This window comes from Nycticebus coucang, chromosome 11 (assembly GCF_027406575.1).
Source record: "Nycticebus coucang isolate mNycCou1 chromosome 11, mNycCou1.pri, whole genome shotgun sequence".
In the NCBI taxonomy this organism is placed as follows: Eukaryota; Metazoa; Chordata; class Mammalia; order Primates; family Lorisidae; genus Nycticebus; species Nycticebus coucang.
In genome coordinates this window covers 106,940,493-106,959,372 of record NC_069790.1, presented here as the reverse complement: position 1 = coordinate 106,959,372, position 18,880 = coordinate 106,940,493, and positions in this window count along the sequence as shown.

Below are 18,880 nucleotides of genomic sequence, written 5' to 3'. Positions count from 1 at the left end.
GGTGTGGCACATATCAAGGCCCCACCCCCTCCCTCTTCTCTCTCTCTGCTCTTCCTTTCCCTACCCCTCCCTCCTTCTTTCTCTCTCTGCTCTGCCCTTCCTATATATTATACCTTTTATCATTATTCTAGAGTATAGTCCTTTAACTTTTTTTTTTTTATTGTTGGGTATTCATTGAGGGTACAATAAGCCAGGTTACACTGATTGCCTTTTACTTATTTTTTTTTTAAAGGTAAACTGTAAAACAGCCTCAGGCAGGTCCTTCAGGAAGTGTTCCAGAAGAAGGCGCTGTTATTAGAGGAGATGACAGCCCTGTGTGTGTCGTGTGCCCCTCCAGTGGGGCAAGATGTGCAGGTGGAAGCCAGTGATATTGATGATCCCAGTGCTGTGCAGGCCTAAGCTGTTGTGTGTGTATGTGTCTTCACTTTTAACAAAAATGTTTAAAAAGTAAAAATACAAAAAAAGCTTATAGAATAAGGCTGTAAAGAAAATGTTTTTGCATAACTGTGCAAGGTGTTTGTGTTTTAAGCTGAGTTTTATTACAAAAATATCAGAAAGTTTTTAAAACTTTAAAAATGTATTTAAAAGTTACAGTAAGCCAAGATTAATTTATGACCAAATAAAGAAAAAAAATTTTATCAATTTAGTGTAGCCTAAGTAAACAGTGTGTTTAGGTCTGCAGTGGAGTACAACGATGCCCCTGGGCCTTCACATTCACTCTGCACTCCCTCACTGACTCACCCAGAGCAACTTCCTTCCAGTCTGGCAAGCTCCCATTTATGGTAAGTAATACAGGTGTACCGTATTTTATCATTTACACCATGTTTTGACTGTACCTTTTCTGTGTTTAAATATGTTTGGAGACACAAATATTTTCCATTATGTTACAATTGCCTACAGTATTCAGGACAATAACCTGCTACCCAGATTTATGGTCTAGGAGCAGTAGGCTACCCCTCATTGCCTAGCTGTGTACTAGGCTATACCACATCTGGGTCTTCATAAGGACACTCTATGATGTTCACACAATGACAAAATCGTGTAAGCAACATATGGCTGTGTTTGAGTTATGGGGTATCGGGAGAAGAGTAAATATCACTCAAGAACTCTACCTCCTCTTCTGGGGAAGCTGTTTATGTATTTTCAGCTGTCGGAATGATGAACTTTAATGCTTTTTTCTTTTCTTTTTTTGAAGATTAAGTATGGTTTAAGGAGATGCATACATATGCCAAGGTGACAAGTGGTGGACCTGCGATGGTGGATTTTAGGGTGTCAACTTGAAGGCACCAACAATGCTGAAATTAAACATTATTTCTAGGTGTGACTGTGAAGAGGTTAGCATTTGACTCTGGGGATCACCCTCTCCAGAGTGGGCAGCCACCATTCAATCCATTAAGGGAAGAGGAATTCACCTGTTTTGCTTCCTACCTGCCTGCTTGAGCTGGGACATACACCATCAGCTCCCCTGGTTCTCAAGCCTTAGGTCTCGGATTGAATTATGCCACTGGCTCTTTGGGTCTCCAGCTTTATAATCGAGTAACCCCATTCTTTACAATGAATCTCTTCTATATGTATGTTTTTACATATCCTATTGGCTCTGTTTCTCTGGATAACCCTGACTAATGCAGTTGGTCATGCTGTCCCCGCACCAAACCCAGGTGGCACTCTCAGGGCAGCTCACGGCAGCTTTGCTCCCATGGGCTCCTTCTCCCTGTCTCCCATGGGTGCCTCCTATTGGCCAAACCAATCCTGAAGCCAGAGGGCGGAAAGCTCTTGGCTACAGTTCAAGCAGTCAGTCTCCTGGGCACAGAGCAGAGGAAAAGAACAGAGACTGGTCTGAGAGGCACCATCTGAGGCCCCACCTTTTAAAGAGCTCTCACTTTGGTGACCTGGATTCAAGCAGGGACTATGAGACCAGGGTTGTAGCCTCAACTCTATACCGTGTTACCTTCAATCCATCCCTGCCATCTCTCTGAACGTCGATTTCCCCATTTGTAGAATGAAGGTGGGAAAGTGATAGGCACCCATCTCACTCACCTCTTAGACCCTTGGACAGGGGCTCACTACCCAGCCAGCAGTGACAGCAGATCTCAGACACCTGCATAGTGAGTGCTGAAGACAAGACAGAAATTTTCTAAACTGTCAGGGCGTAAGTGAGCCAGAAATTTCTCCCCAGAAAGATTCATGTCGTGAAGTTGCCTTCACTTAAAGCTGCATCTTTCCTTAGTTCACAGTGCTAAGCGTGGGCTCTGCCACCAGAGATCCGGATTGGGGACAGTTTGGCCGGAAATTCCACGCAGACTCTCCCCGCATCAAACTTTGAAACCGGCTGTCTTGGAAGACGATGCCACATCATAGTGTACGAATTTTTTAGTTCATTTTCTCCTTAATGAAAATAAGCTATTATTCTGTAATGTTTATTTTTAAAAACAACAATAGGAGTTTGGGGGCATTCTATCTGCTTGATGAATGCAGCAGGGAACTGCTTGCTAAGTAGTAAAATCACATTTCAAAACATGATCAAACACCAGCCTAATCAGCCAGGTGTTAAGCTCTCAATCACAGCCTCAAAACACATAATCAAGTGTCAGCAAGGAGGTCTTTTAAGGGAAGATTGAGATAAACAGTTGCCTTTGTGGTTATTCGGGAGGTTCTACAACATTAAAATGGAGTACCTTGGGCTAGAGCAAGCTGACTTCAGAAGCCTCTTGGCTGAAAAAATCTAGGCAATAAATTAGCTTGGGAGATTTTAACTGGATTGTAGTTTAAAAGGCTTCTGTCTTACCAGGGAAATCTGGTTTGTTGCTCTGATGGATGGTGGCTCTTTGAAAAATCACTAGAACATATTTCACTTTTTCCAGTGTGATGCTTTTGATCCTTTAGAGAAAATTTCATCCAGATCACATACAGAGAATGCCAAAAAAAAATTACGTACTTTTTTTTATTTTTTTTTATTTTATTTTTTTTTTTTTGTGGTTTTTGGCCAGGGCTGGGTTTGAACCCGGCACCTCCAGCATATGGGACTGGTGCCCTACTCCTTGAGTCACAGGCGCTGCCCAAAAAATTACATACATTTTAAGAAAGGGAAAAACTATACTAAAATTGTAATACTCAAGTCACATTTGACTTCTGCCATTACTAGAGATACAAGATATAATATACAAGGTAACAAATGCTGGTATATGCTGACTATTACAATCTTAATACGGTTTTCTCCTTTCTTAAAATGCATACACTTTTTTTTTTTTTTGGCTTCCCCTGTACATATGATAGAATCAGCACCGCAATAGGACAGGACTAGCACTGAGAGTTCTGAAAAAACACCAAACTTCCAGTTTAGAACTTACTTTTTGTTTTCCCAAACATTCAAACCAGCTTCTCCGTGGCCCAGTAACTAATCCAGCATAACCCCATGAAAATCATCCAAAGATCTGGTGGACAATCCTCAGTAGAAGTGCTCTGTTTAGGAGCCAGTATTAGGAAGAGTGGCCGGTCACTTGGGTTTATTAGAGTCCCCCATGCGCTTTGTTTTAGGAAATGCTGAGAAAGCCCCCTACCCTCACCCCGGCTTAAAAATCTCAGCTCTGATTTCTACTCATTCTCCGTGATCGAGAGTAGCAGTTTAGCTTTGAGAGGATTTATTATGCTTCACCAGAATTGTAGTTTCCATTCTTAAAATTGTATCTGTCGTACATCGCCTCTGCTCATACAGGTACAGACTAACTAGAGTCACGGTTGCCTTTTGCCATTCAATGGATGGAGAGGCATTTGTGACATCAAAAATTTCATTTTTGGTTGTGGATATCAGTGTACTCTTTCTGAAACAAAGCTGAGAGAGTCGACTCAGGTCTGAAAAATCAGAGGATCTGAGACTATGGGTTCCAGGGATGAATAAGCCCCGAGGACCTCATCCTTCCCTCCCACCAGTCCCTGGAACCTGTCGGCTGTAGAGCCGCAATGGGACTTCACTGTCACAGCACCTTCCTCTCTGCAGCCGTAGGACTCAGCTGGGTGCTGGTCAGTGTACAGCTGGGCCTTTTGTGTCTCAGGACATTCCAACTGAAGTTCAACACTATTTATAAAGATAAAAAGTTTCGCTAAACCAGAGAGTCTGGCTATCTTTGGGCTTTTCAAATCTCCCTTCGTCACCTCAGCCCCTTCTTTTTTTGGTCTTATTTTTTCCTCTCCTGACAGTCCAGGAAGTATTAATCTAGACTTCTCCCCACACAGAGGGAAGTGAGCCCTTTCCACAGCCTACACCTTGGGCATGAGTTTCACAACTTTGTGCTGGGCTGGAAATTCCCTCAGAATTCCATCCTATTAATGACTTAGAACAATCCAATCAAGATTTTTCCTCTTTTTTATACTCGAGTATTCCTTTGACCTCTGGAGAAAATAGAAGTTACCAGATGGCAGCTAGCAATTCTTTGCCTACCCCCTCTAATGTGTGAATTGCCTTTATTTTCTCTTCTGTACTAATGGAAGAGCCCTTTCTTCCCTCTGGACCTAATCCTCCACCAGTGTCTGGAACTCAGCCCCACCAGTCTCTATCTCCCGCATCTTCACCTTCCCCCTCTTTTTTGGTCTGACTAATCACCATTTGTATATAGCAGAATGTTAAATTTGGACTTGGGACCCAGGCACCAAGATGTGATAATTACTACATTCCAAAAGGGGTGCTAGACCACAAGCAAAATTTCAAAACAGCACAACCAAGAACTAGTATTATGACTTTTAAATTCCCTCATTTGTCCAAAGGATATAAAATGTCAAAAGTGTACAGACTGAGAGAGGACTTTTGAGTAGAGCCATTCAAATGTGTCTCATCCCCTAAGGACCCAAGTGTGAAAGGAATGTGGGCCTTCTCCTAAGCTAGTGAGAGAGCTTTGAAGGGGCCACCTGGAAGCATTAACGTGTGACCCCTGCAGTTGAGGGGTAGAGGGATTGGGATGTCTGAGAAACTCAGAGCAGCCTATGACCACAGGCAGAAGTCTGAGTCTAGGAGTAAGCTCACTCATGGGGACGACATGTCCTGCCCTGGGAAAGGCTACCTGGGAAAGAGATCTCAGGGGTCAGAGACTCTGGGTGGTACTGGTGATTGAGCTTGAGGGCAGAACTGAGGAAAGATCAAGGTGACAGGTCATCTGAGGACTTGCAGCTATAAGGGCCCACCAGACAAACCCTCAAAGGAACCCGTGGAATGCCCAGCCTGTCTGCTACAAGCACTTGCTGGCCCAGAGAAGGTAAAGCCATCTTGCTACAGAGCCAGCCTGACTCTCCTCCCTCCTCCTGCCCCTGGCCCAGTTGGGAGAAGCACAGTTAGCATTCAGGGGATGAGAGAAAATGTCAGGTTGGGGGAGAGAGACCCCGCCACATACATGTCCCCACCCCACTCTCTCATCAAGGTGTCTGCTGGCAAAAGAGGAGAAGACACGATGTTAAATCAAGTTCTAAGCATTAGCTATTGCTCACTTTGGAGTAGACATTCTAAATTAATTAGTGGAGACTGCTATTGTAACCTAATGTAATTCCAAACTTTCTTTTACATAAGGGTTCCTGGGGAAATGGCCAGTGTCTTGAGCAGTGCTGGTGTTCCCTGCTCTTGGGCACACCTCGGGAGAGGCTGTGCGCCTCTCCCGAGGCTGAACTCGGCGCCAGCATCTAGCTTTGTTCCGTGTCCTCACCCTCACTCAAGATCACTGAAGGGGCTTTCCACACTCCCTGCCTCTACTTCATCATCGTCATCATCTCCCACCTGTGGTTCATTCCCAGCTGCCTGCCTGTTACTGCTCAGAAACATCTCTGGAGAAGGTCACCATTGACATCTTTTTAGGGTTTTTTTTTTCCCCAAAAAATAAAATCAGGTGTGTTTTTCGTATTATAAAGTCAAAAGCACTCATCGTAGAAAAATCAAAAAATTTTAGGCAGCTCAAATGAACACCAAAAGTAAAATTCCTAAACCCATCCACACCAGCCATCCACTGTCAAGGTTGCAATAGCTCCTGGAGAACCTTCTGTGCACATACCCAGAGGGAGCCCGCAAAATGGATACACAGTTTAAGAAAGGAAAAAACTGTACTAAAATTGTAATACTCAAGTCACCTTTGACTTCTGCAATTACAAGAGATACAAGATATGATAAACAAGATATACAAATATTATCAGCATACACTGAGTATCACAATTTCAATCCAATTTTTTTCCTTTCTTAAAATGCGTGTTTATTTTTGGCACCCTCTGTACATACGTAGATGGAGAGAGAGGCGCTGAAAATACACACACATACATGAACATCTGAGTTACTTAGAGGTTTTCATTATTACAAAGATGCAAATGTGAATGAATTCAAATTTATACATAGACATATATATACTGCTTAAAATGCATGAATACATCATAGGTATATATACAAGTTTCTGTGCATATTTTCACAGGTATCTCTTATGTTTATGTACGTGTCTCATTTATAAAAACAGGCTTCTCGGGGTGGGGCCACATCTATGGTGCATCCTAGAATGGGTACAGGCGATTGCACTAATGTACACAGCTATGATTTAACAATAAAAAAAAAAGAAAGTCTCAAAGGACGTAAAAAAAAAAAAAAAACAGGCTTCTCGGAGATGCAAACGTTTCTTCACCCAGGTATATCCCTTACCCTGTACTGCCTGTGTTGTTACTGTTTTTTGTGCAGTGAGCTCGTAGAATATTACAGTCTGCAGCTGCTTTCTCGTCCTTCCTCAGTCTTTTGCTGCTTTGCTTTATCTTTGTATAACCTACATAAATCAAAACTGTCTTGTGCTTTCTGCTGCTTCTGTGTTACCCAGAGATTTCTAAAAGAAGCAGCTCTAGGTAACTGGGCACATTCATTTATGTGTCAGAAAACAGTGGGAGCTAAAGGATGTGATATTTTGCTTAGCGCTTTATCAAACAACAAGACGTTATTTCATTTATCTTCTAATTGCAGGTATTATGATGTTAAGATATGAAGACACAATGGTGGAAATTCTAGGCAGATGATTTTGACATAGGGAATCTATTTTACACTCATGATATGTTAAATCCACTTTTGCTAAAATGCAAATATACTGTTTAATTTATATTACCAAGAATATTTAGAAACATGTCACCATGTTTTTAAAAAGACCAAACGATCAAAAAGCTGAAAATAAGAACTAAAAATCCCCCACAATCCCTCCTGCTGGAAAAGATAACACTAAATAATTTTAAACAATCATTTCAGGGCTTTTTCTAAATAGATGAAACCATGTCTACCAACATGCAGTGTTATTCGGTTGTTCTTACCAAATGAGATCGTCTTATACAGACCATTCTGCAACTTAGTTTTCTTACTTAATGTCATAAATGATTTTCCAAATCGGGTTATACAAAATGACCCCATTCCTTTAAACGGTTGTGTATTGTTTTATCACATGTCATGGCCCACAAGTTATTTAAGAATGTCCTTGTGGGGGCGGTGCCTGTGGCTCAGTGAGTAAGGCGCTGGCCCCATATGCCGAGGGTGGCGGGTTCAAACCCAGCCCCGGCCAAACTGCAATAAAAAAATAGCCAGGCGTTGTGGCGGGCGCCTGTAGTCCCAGCTGCTGGGGAGGCTGAGGCAAGAGAATCGCGTAAGCCCAAGAGTTAGAGGTTGCTGTGAGCCGTGTGACGCCACAGCACTCTACCCGAGGGCGGTACAGTGAGACTCTGTCTCTACAAAAAAAAAAAGAATGTCCTTGTGGTAAAACATTAGAGTTATTTCAAAGTTTTTATTACTACCAAAAATGCAACTTTGTATATCTTATACCTATGTCTTTGAACTGTTGTCTAATTATTCATGCAGGCTAAACAGTTACAAACAGTCTGGCTTGGTAAAAATAAGCAAATTTACATTTTGTGGGTTTTATATATCATTTTTTAAAAATTAAGATAGAGTTTCACTCTGTCACCCAAGCTAGAACGCCATGGTCTCTGTCTAGCTCACAGCAAACTCAAATTCCCCTATCTCCGCCTCCTCAGTAGCTAGGACTACAGATACCTGCCACATTGCCAAGCTAAATTCTCTATTTTTAGTAGAGACGGGGTCTTGCTTTGCTCAGGCTGGTCTTGAACTCCTGACCTCAAATGATTCTCCCACTTTAGCCTCCCAGAGTGCTAAGATTACAAGCATGAGCCACCCACGGTATGCTGTCAATGTTCAAGTTTTAACAGTACAAAATTATACACTGGAAAGATTGTGCCAATTTACTCTCACCCTCTCCAACAGGGGATATCAATCTTTTGATTTTTGCCAATCTGATAGTTTAAAAACGAACTCATTTCAATAGGCATTGTTAAATAGTTGAGAAGACTGAATTTCTCGTATGCTGATGGGCTGTTCCAACTTCTCCTGGGACGTGGCCATTCCTGTCTTCATTTTTCTTCTGGCCTATTTGTCTTATCAATTTATAGAATTTCTTTGAATAATATTACCTCTATAATGCTGATCACAAGTAATTTTGCCCAATTTTCCTTCTGTCTTTTTTGTTTAGTCTATGTGATTTTTCCCCCTACGAGAAGCTTAACTTTTCACAGTCAAGTATATACATCTTTTGCTCAGAATGTCTGCTTTCAATATTGTGCTATCCAAGCCTTTTGCCACCCCAAAATTATAAAAACTTCACCCAAATTTTCTCCTACTATTGTTATAATTTCACTTGTGCACTTAAATTGTTACTTCATGGACATAGAATATTACAATCTGCAGCTACTCCCTCATCCTTCTTCATGGAGTATAGATTTTGGTAGAAAAGGTAAAATAAGAATCCCATAAGGCCCTACTCCACATGCTCTTTCACAATCTTTTCCCAGTGTAATGCATTGGGACTATATTTTCATGTTAATAAATGTTTCTATAATATTATACTTTCTACAGGTTCTATAATTGATTTAACTCCATGCCCTATTGTTGGGTAATTGGATTGTCTGCAGTTACTTCAAACAGCGCTGTGCTAAACAGGATGGGAGCCAGACCTCACCCATTTCCCTAATGAACCCACATTTCAATCTCTTTGCTCCAAGAAAAACCCTTAGAAATAATCTTTGATTCCTCAATTTCCCTCCATCTTCAACCCGATGTGTCAAAAGAGTTCCATCAGCTGTACCCAAATGCCCCCTTACCCCATTCTTCTCCTGCCACTGCCTCTAAGTTATTGCTGTTCTAACTCGTATTCATTCGGATTCCTACCCTTGCCCACTGCAATCCAGCTTCCAGACAGCAACCAGAGCCTCGTTTTAGAATGTAAATCAGATCAAGTCACTTCCCTGCTTAAAACCCGCCAGTGACTTTCCATTGCACTTGGAGAAGTAAAATATAAAAAGGCCTAACCACGTCCCAGAAGGCCTCTGCCATCTGGCCCCTGCCTACCTCTCTGGCTCATGTTCCCCCATCCATACCCTTGCTCACTGATTCTCAGACACCAACCTCCTTTCTATCCCTTAAATGGCCCAAATGTGTTCCTAATTTAAAGCAGCATTTTCTCACCCCTGGCACTTGTGACATTTGGGGCTGGATAATTGATTATGGTGATTTTCTGCTGTACTCGGGGTATTTACCAGCAACCCTGGCCTCTACCCACTAGAGACCAGTAGCACCTCCCAGCCAAAAATATCTCTAGACGTTGTCAAATGTCTCCTGGAGGATGAAATGACTCCTTATTGAGAACCTCCGATTTAGGACTTGTGCACAAAGTGTTCCCTCTACTGCAAATAGTCTGCTTCATAAATCTCTGTACATTTTTTCCCTTATATTCAAGTTCAGATCAAGTGTCACCTCCTCAGAGAGGCCTTCCCTATGAAACCTACAGCAGCTCCCCACCCATCGCCAGTCACCCACATCACCGAGTCTGCTCTGTTTCTGTAGCTGTCAACCCTGCCTAAAGTAACCTCGTCCGGTTATTGGTTTACTTGCTTGTTGTTTGTCTTCCTGAGCAGAATGTCAGCGTCAGGCCAATAGCAGTGCCTGGTGTGAATGAGCATGTGTCCAGGAAATATTTGTTGATTGAAAAAAAAAAAAAAATGAATTCCCAAAAGCGAAAACTCAAAGGTCTCTTTGTTGCTAAATCCAGCAGATACTTTGAAGTTGCTGTACTAATTCTCTCCAGCCTTTGACGCCCCTGACGTCCTGCTCTTTTTTCCCCTCTGTGATTTTGCCTTCTCCTGGTTGGCCCCACCTCTTGGGCTCTTATTTCCAGTTTCCTTCCAGAGTCTCTCTTCCTCGGTCTGTCCCCAGCACATTACTCCTCAGTGAGTTCCATCTTAGTACCTGCCTCTTCCAAGTCCACATCACCTGCAAGGAGACCTCAGCCACTGCTCTGTGTCAGTTGCTGCTAATTTGTTCATGACTCCCAATCTGTGTCTTTACCCCAGATGCAAGAGACCTCTGGATGTCCCATAGGCCCCTTGACTTCAATATTTACAATGTAAACTCATCACTTCTACCAGCCCCAAGCCACACACTCAACAGCCCCTCTGTGATGGCTAATTTTATGTGTCAACCTGACTGTGCCACTGAGTGTCAGTGTAAACATAATTCCTACATGTGTTTGCAAAACTCTTTCCAGATAAGATCAGCATTTGGCTTGATGGACTCAGTGAAGTAGATGGCCCTCCCTGATGTGATGGGCACTTCCCAGTCCCTTGAAAGTCTGAACAGAACCAAAGGCGGAGGAAAGAGGAGATCCCCCTCTGTGCTTCCCCCTGCCTGCGTCCACTGGGCCTTCTTACCTCATCTTCTCCTGCCCTTAGGCTAGGGTTTACATCGTCAGATCCTCTGGTTCTCAGCCTTTGAGGCTTGGACTGAAATTACACCATCAGCTTTGCTGGGTCTCCAGTTTGCAGAGGTAAGATTTCTCAGCCTCCATAATTGTGTGAGTTAATCCTCTCCAATAGATACACTTCTTGGTTCTGTTTCTCTGCAGAACCCTGATACACTCTCTCAGATGGCAGAGCCTCACCTCTGCTCCTGAAGCTTCTGGGTTTCCTGGATGCTCCCAAACCTCCCAGTGGTCTCTGCACCACGGCCCTGCCCTGTGCATTACCTGTGTGCTCCTGGCTCTGCTGCTTGCAGCGCTCAGTGGCTTCCCGTTGCCCTAAGCCGAAGGTCCAGATCCCTTCTGATGCCTCTCCAGCCCATGTCTCTCTCAGCACACCAACCAGTCTACACTGTGTACTCCCTCACCTCTGGGACAACAGATGTGCTTCCTCCCGGGTCTGAAACACATTGCTTCCACCTCCCTGTTCCAGAATTCAGACAATACATATTTGCAAAATCAGCAGATGGTCAGAGGAACATTCTTGGTTTTGGTCTGGGTCTCAGAAGTTTTCGAACCTCCTTTTAAAGTCAGGCCTGGATACTCCTTCCTCTGTTGTCTGTCCCAAATAGTCCTTGCTTCAAACACAAGACTCAAGATAGCTATTTGAAGTAACTTGTGGAGTTCTCTACCCACCCACCCTGCTTCCTGGCCCCAATTTGAGTTTTTTATCCCTCCCTCTGCTATGCACCACAAGACACATCCTTACAACCTCCTGAGAGTCTGGGTTAATTAATAACTAGAGTTCGCCTCTCCGGGCCAAGAATTTAGCATTTTGCTGCTCTAGGTACATTTAGTAACCATGAATAAGCATTTCGGCCAATCCTCAGACTGTGCAAAAGAAATTCAGAGATAACAGATTATCCAGAACACAAGAAGAAAATACAATTTATTATAAAGTGTGAAATAGTAAGTTACATAAATAAATAAGCAAAAGGAATAGCTGCTATCAGCCCCAGATGTGTGACTGTTCAGCTTCTGTGATCTGTCCACAGCTCAACTGTCACCTGGCCTGGCAGTCAGCGTGACATACCGAGTGAACACACCAATGCAGAGAGAAAGCCCCCCTCAGTGAACACCAGCTCCCAATCAGGCCACCTGCTGAAGCATTCTGAAATGACACAACCCTCGCAGGGTTGCGTTCCTCTTACCTTTCCCTTAATGTTAAGTGGGGTCAACAGAGTGACCTTGGGAACTGACAAGTACCTTTGGATACTGCCCGTGGTACACGCTACTATTCTTAAGGGATAAGATCTAGGGAAAGAGCGGCAGCACGTGACAATTGTGTGGCAGTGGCCAGAGAGCATCTTTGCTACTCTCCCTCCAGCTCAAAGGGAGTCAAGCAGGGAATGCATCCCATAGATGATCTATAAGATGCTAACAGTGAGCAGGTGGGTGTGAGGCCTGGTCCCCAAGAGGGAGCTTCTAGGGCCTATGAAATGTGACTCTCCCAATTACAGTTTTGAGAACTCAGAGCCAAGTACCTCAACATCATCTCACTCTTCTGGCTGTGCTGACACAGGATCCATCAGTGTTAGGAGCCTACCAGTTTCTCAAGACTGTGCCCCAGAGTCCTTGAGCGGCCTGTCCAAGGCTGATAATGACCATGGAAGCCACAGGGAAACAGGTTCCCAGACCCTCCCAACAGGTATTAACAACAAAATGTTTTCACATTGCAACTTGTTAAAATATGCAAACCAGCCACAGTGCGCAGCCCTGTGCTCAGTTCTATAAGGGGATTAAAACAGAGATTCCTGCGTATTTCCCACTTTGTACCCTTTGTCCTGCATCTCACCATTTCCTCCCCCCAACCCCACCCAGGTGACCCCTACTTTATTCTCTGTCTCTACATACTTGAGCCTTTTCTAATTCCACCTACGAGCGAACTCATGCAGTATGTCTCTTTCTGTATGTGACTTATTTCACTTATTTCCTCTAGGTCCATCCATGTTGTAGCAAATGTCAGGAGCTCCTCCTCTACAAAACCGGAATAATATTCCATTTTACACACACACAGTTTCTTTTTTTTTTTTTTGAGACAGAGTCTCACCTTATCACCCTCAGTAGAGTGCTGTGATATCACAGCTCACAGCAACCTCCAATTCCTGGGCTTAGGCAATTCTCTTGCCTCGGCCTTCCGCATAGCTGGGACTACAGGCGCCCACCACAACATGTGGCTATTTTTTTGTTGCAGTTTGGCTGGGGCTTGGTTTAAACCTGCCACCCTCAGTATATGGGGCTGGCACCCTACCCACTGAGCCACAAGCACCGCCCACACACAGAGTTTCTTTATCCCTTCATCCTTTGATAGTCAGCTAGGGTTTTTCCATATCTTGGCTATTGTGAAGAGCATTGCAATGATCATGGGAGCACAGATGCCTTCTCCAGGTGGTGATTTCATCCCCTTTGGGTATATACGCAGGAGAGGGATTGCTGGGTCACTTGGTAGCTGTAGTTTTAATTTCTTCTGGAGCCTCCATTCTGTTCTCCATAATGGCTACACCAACCTACATTAACACCAGCAGTGCACAGCACTTCCCTTTCCTCCACATCCTCACCAACACTTGAAAGACCTAACATACAACACAACACCAGGGCTATAGCTAATAATGAGATATGGTGTTCAGGATTTTTGCTAAATTAGTAGATTACAACTGCTCTTGCCATGAGGGGAGCAATTTAACTATATGAGATAATGGATATATTAATTTGTTCCCCTGTAGTAACTTTACTGCATATATGTTATCTTATAAATCACGTTGTATGCCATACATGCCTTAAATAAAATCCACTTAAGACAGGAAAGGGGAGGAATTCTTGCTCTCAAGGCAGCTGGGACCTAGTTAAGGAGGAAGAGCCTTGCTTGTAAAATTACCCATTGCATTGGGGTTCTTGGCTTCCCTGGACCCCATCATCAGTGCATGGACACCCCTCCTCTCATGATATGGAAGTGGAGATGGGGAGTGGGGAATATGTAACAGACGGAATGGCCAGAGAAAAAATGGCAAAAATGTTTTTCATCTCTTTAAAATTTCCCCCGCTCATTTTGGAAACTGAGACCTCCATTTCTTCTTCCAGCGGTGGTCGGTGGTCAGGAGGGGCAAGGGAGTGCCTTCTGTTCTTTGCACTGCAGAATCTGGACCAGGTTTTTCTTTGGCAGAGATGGGACAGTTAGAATCATTGTTAACTGTGGTTACACAACAATAGCCTAGAACGGAGGCCCTACCTTTAAAAGCTCTGAGGTTCTTCTTATGTACAGGAAATTTGGGTACTTTAAGAAGAGTTCCTCCATTTTGACAGCAAAGTAATAAATTTATCTTTTCTCTTCTTCTGATGCAGCTTCAGAGCCAAGTGTGGGGCTTCCTGTAACACAAACAGGCCAGACTCACCGGGCAGGTACATGTCTAGGAGCCCATGAAAATGCCTTACTTCTTTTAAAATCAGAAGAAAAAGTGAAAATAATCTAACCTGGATTGTAGTCACCTATATAACAATGAAAAGCAAAATACGAATTTTAATATTTTCTTAGGAAAGGAAGAGGCCCAGAAAAGGCAAAAATTTCTGAGGACTCAGGGGAAATCATGGCCCAGCCCTGAGCGCACAAACAAGGCTCAGCGTTGAGTGCCTGAGTGCCAGTCTGCGCATGCGCGTGCGGCTGCTGGGACGCCCAGACCAAGCCCCAGGTAGCGTCCCCTCCAAAACTGGTATGTTGACGTTCTAATCCCCGAAAGGTGTAAGCAGTAGCATCCAGACAGGAGACCGGAGCGGAGACGTTCAGGCCAGGTTTATTGAAAGGGGAGGGCGACCTGCCTGGACAGTGCACAGGTGGTGACTGTTCTCGGGGCAGTTAGGGACCCCTTTTATATGGGGCCTAAGCAGGAAGGCGAATTCCTCACCTGGCCTGGAGAGTTAGGGTCTTTTGGCGAGAACGCCTCAGGGGGGTGAGGCTCGCCAGATCTTTGTGTCTTGTCCTAGGAAAGGAAGAGGAGAGAAAAGGCTTCATGTGTGGCTGTGTTAGGCCTCTGAAAACCCCCTTTATGGTGGTATTAGGAGGTGGGGCCTTTGGGAGGTGGTTAGGTTTAGATGCCATCAAGAAGGTGGGACCTCAGTTGGGATTTATGTCTTTCTGAGAAAAGGTACCAGGTAGCACACACTCGCTGCCGCTTGCTTACTCTCTGCCATGTGAGCACACCTTGAGAAGGGGGCCCTCGGCCAGCCGGGATGCGCCCACTATCCCAGACTTCCAGCTTGCAGAGAGCTGTGAGAGTTGTCTCATCGTTATGCCCCCCAGGCAGTGGTATCTTGTGACGGCAGCCAGAATTGGCTGACATAGTAGCCATTTTGCTCACAGCTATCTGGGCCCTGAACTTAGAAATAAAATATTGATAAGAATAATGACTGTGATGATAGCTGTGAGCGTTTAATGAGTACTTCTGGTGTGCATCAGGTTCAGCGCTAAGAGCTTTACATGTTGACCTCAGTTAATCACCTCTGCAGCCCTGAAAAGCACATATTAGTATCCACATTTTATAGATGAAGAGAATGTAAGTCACGAGCCCAGACCACAAGCTCTGAGCTGGCAGGAAGCACTATCCCGGTTACAGCCCATGTCAATGTGCTCCGGGAGTTTCTGCTGCCTGTGACTGTTCCGGCCAGGTTTACCCAAGTGCTCCGCATCTTCACTTCACTCACTGCCTGTAAAATCGTAGACTTTTGCCAAGCCAAAAACACACCCTCAGCCCAAATAACAAGAGAGGAGAGAGAGAGAGAGTTGCAAAGCCCAGTTTTTCTCAACCTAAGAGCACAAGTTTTCCCCAAAATTCCCCACACCTCAAAGGACAAAAATGCCCCTCATCCCTCAAAGCCCAGACCCCCAAGTTTTCCAGTCTCATCTAGGAAATGAGACTTTTGTGCCTCTGGCTGCAAAGGGGGAGGGGACAGGTATCATTCATTGCCACTTGTCCCCAATAGTGGATGGAGGGTACTCCCTGGCTTCTCAGGGCACTGTCACTGCTGTTTGGCATGTCTTCACCAGGTTCTTTCCATCTCTCCAAGGCCCCTGGTAAGCACGCCTGGATCAGATCAAAGCAACTGCTAATCTTTGTCTATGTATTTCCCATACACCATTTTAAATCTTTTCTAGCCCACACTGGGTATAAATCCTCAATAACAGCACATGAAGCGCGTTGCTTTTCAAAGTGTGGTCCCTGAACAGGCAGCATTGGCACAACCTCAGAGCTTGCTAGGAATGCAGAACCTCAGGCCCTGCTGATCCCTTGCTGACTTGTGTGCACATGAAAGTTTGAGGAGCACCGGGTCATGTAGGAGACCAAGGTGCTGACTGTCACAGTTGGCTGTACACTGAATCACCAGGAGCTTTAAAAACTATTGATGCATGAATACCATGGCAGAGACTCTGATATAATTAGAATAGGGAACAGCCTGTGCATTTGGGGATTCTAATAGGCAGCAGAGTTTCAGAACCTCTTGACTAAGCATCGTGTGGGCTGGCAGTGCGTCTGAAGACTTGGGGAAGGAGGCAGGACAGACGAGATGGGCGGAGGTGGGCGTGAGCGTGCTCCTGGGACAGTGAGAGGACCTCTCCGAAGAGAGTGGAGAGGCTGAGATGGGCAGTGGGGGAAGGAAAGATTGTGGTCAGGGACTTTAGGATTGAAGTACTAAGAAATAGGGTGCTGAAGGAGATAAAAGTAACTCTTGGCAAAGCTCTCTCTGATGACAGTTTGCTGGACAGGTTAGGGAATAGGGAGCTAGAGTCAGGGAGGGCTGGGTGTCCCCAGTAGCCTGCATGAGAGCCTGTAGGCTGGCTCTATGTCACTATGACTGTAGGAGAGAAGTGTGTGCCAGCAGACGTGCTGTATGAGTTTTCTAGGGCTGCTGTAACAAAATTATACACACTTAGCTTAACATAGCTGGAATTCATGGCCTTACAGTTGTGGAGGCTGCAAGTTCAAGGTTAAGGTGAGGGCAGGGCTATGAGAGGACATCTGTTCCATGCCCCTCTCCTGGCTTCTGTGGTTTGCTGACAATCTTCGGGGTCTCTTGGCATGTAGACATGTCCCCCAGATCTTTGCTTTTCTCCTCACATGGTACGCTCCTTGTGTGTTTTCCTGTTTCCAAATTTGGGCCTTGGATTAGGGGCCCAGTACAAGGACCTCATGTTTGCTCAACTACTTCTATAAAGATCCTATCTCCAAAAAAGGCCACCTTCTGAGGAACGGGGATCTGAAACTTCATCATAGGAATGGGAATGGAGGTGGGACAAATTCAACCTGTAACACAGGTCAAAGAAAAAAAATCCATGAGAGATCAGTTTTTCTTCCTGACACTAGAGGTAATTTAAGTTGGCTGAATGGATCTCCACTCGTGTCTTCTGAGGTGGATGGTGGTCTTCCTACACTGGGGGCAGGCACAGTAAATGTGACACTGAAGGGGACTTTCCAAGGCAGAGAAGGGGAGTAAAACAACTGATTTTAAATTCAATTTTTCTTTTTTTTTTTTTTTTTTTTTTTTTGTGACTTTTGGCCGTGGCTGGGTTTGAACCTGCCACCTCCGGCATATGGGACTGGCGCCCTACTCCTTGAGCCACAGGCGCCACCCAATTCAATTTTTCTTCTGAGTTTCATAATGGCAGTTGGTTTAAATGTATGAGTTCACAAAGTTAATATTACATGATGTAATATTAAAAAGCAAATATGCCATTCATTGCATGTAGAAATAACTGTCGCAGCCAGGCAGAGGCCCCAGCAGGCCCCAGATGATGGGAAAGAGGAGGAAGTAGACCAAAGTCTCTGTGGACGTCCTAGAACACAGCAGGCCACGGGCTCACACCTGAGTCAGGGAGGAAGGGGGTGTCCAGGGTCAGGCACGGAGGCCTCAGAAGTTAAGTCAGCCAGTGGGGAAGTCGTGAAGGTAAGATGATTGGCAAAACGCACCTTGCCTACTGTACACACCCGGTGACTCTGGTCTCATGACAGAGGTTGTGTCTGTGTGTAGCTAGGTGAGACTCTACTCTGGATTTGAAGATCCCATGGGACAAATAATCAAGAAAAAGGAGGATTCAAACTGCAGCATCTTCAGGCCTACCCTGCCCCAGCCCTGCCGCTCCTCACCAGCAACGGGAGGATGTGATTCCAACTTCACTTTCATTTTCCTCTTCTGTGATAGATGTGGGCTGTCAGCACCAACGGTTCTTAAACTTTGGTGCGCAGAACCACTAGAAGGTTTGTTAAAACACGTGCCTCCAGCACCCACCCTCGAAGTATCCCCCTCAGCAGGTAGGAGATGGGCCCTGGGGATTTGCATTTCTAATAAGTCTCTAGGTGTGGCTGGGCCATGGGCCACACTTTGGGAACCACTTTCATCAATTTATACTCTCTCACTCTCTCCCCCTCAGGACAAATGACAGGTGCACACACTCAGGTTCACCTGTGTGGGCACCTGTCATTTGTCCTATGGTCACATTCCTGTGACCACAGAATGTAACTGTCCTCCACACATGGGTCCCTACTGGTCCAGAATCAAATGCAAAATCACTTGACCTCATGACTTCATGCTCTGACCAACAGAATTGTGTGGCCTCAACCTTTAAATTCTTCAAGGATTGGGTGGCAATCCTTGAAGCATTTTTGAGCAGGGGAGTTGCTTATTTCCTCCTGAACCTCCGGCCCACTGGGGACTCCACCTTGTGTTTGCCTCCCTCCTTCCTGGCCTTGGGTCCCTCTTCCCCTCATTCTTGCTTCCCTGGATTCCTGCCCCAGCCCAAGCCCTAGCACAGTAAGCTTTTCTTCAGCTCTTTTTTCTAGGGACACTGGACTAAGATGATACACTTCCATGTCCTCTGACCATACAATGGTAACATGTTCAGATAATACCTGTGTAAGCATAAAACAAGATTAAGAGGGGCACAGTTTTGGCTTACCATCAAGAGCAGTACAGATGTCATGATCGCTCAAGCATTTTCCTGGCAGGATGGCAGCTTCCATCGTCATTTTCCAGGTGTCCCCAGGGGAGCC